The sequence below is a fragment of the Acomys minous genome (assembly GCF_964271855.1).
Source record: "Acomys minous genome assembly, chromosome: 6".
Classification (NCBI taxonomy): Eukaryota; Metazoa; Chordata; class Mammalia; order Rodentia; family Muridae; genus Acomys; species Acomys minous.
In genome coordinates, this window is record NC_140487.1 from 59,652,564 (window position 1) to 59,653,232 (window position 669).

The window sequence follows — 669 nt, forward strand, 5'->3', positions numbered from 1 at the left end:
CAGATGTGTGGGCCTGGGCTTATTCCAATCCTTGAAGGGGCCTGGGCCCTAAGAAGAGGATGTGTGGGCCTAGGCCTCTCCCCAACCCTGAAGAGGCCTGGGCCCTAAGAAGAAAGTTTGTGGGCCTGGGCCTCTCCCCAGCCCTGAAGAAGCCTGGGCCCTCAGAAGCAGATGTGTGGGCCTGGGCTTATTCCAATCCCTGAAGAGGCCTGGGCCCTAAGAAGAGGATGTGTGGGCCTGGGCCTCTCCCCAACCCTGAAGAGGCCTGGGCCCTAAGAAGAAAGTTTGTGTGCCTGGGCCTCTCCCCAGCCCTGAAGAAGCCTGGGCCCTCAGAAGTAGATGTGTGGGCCTAGGCTTATTCCAATCCCTGAAGGGGCCTGGGCCCTAAGAAAAGGATATGTGGGCCTGGGCCTATTCACAACCCTGAAGAGACCTCGGCCTTAAGAAGAGGATGTGTGGGCCTGGGCCTCTCCCCAACCCTGAGGAGGCCTGGGCCCTAAGAAGACGATGTGTGGGCCTGGGCCTATCACCAACCATGATGTGGCTTCGTCCCATAGAAGAAGAGATGTGGGTCTGGGCCTCACCCCAACCCTAAACAGGCCTGGGACCTAAGAAAACAATGTGTGGGCCTCCTACTCTCCCCAACCCTGAAGAGTCCTGGAACCTAAG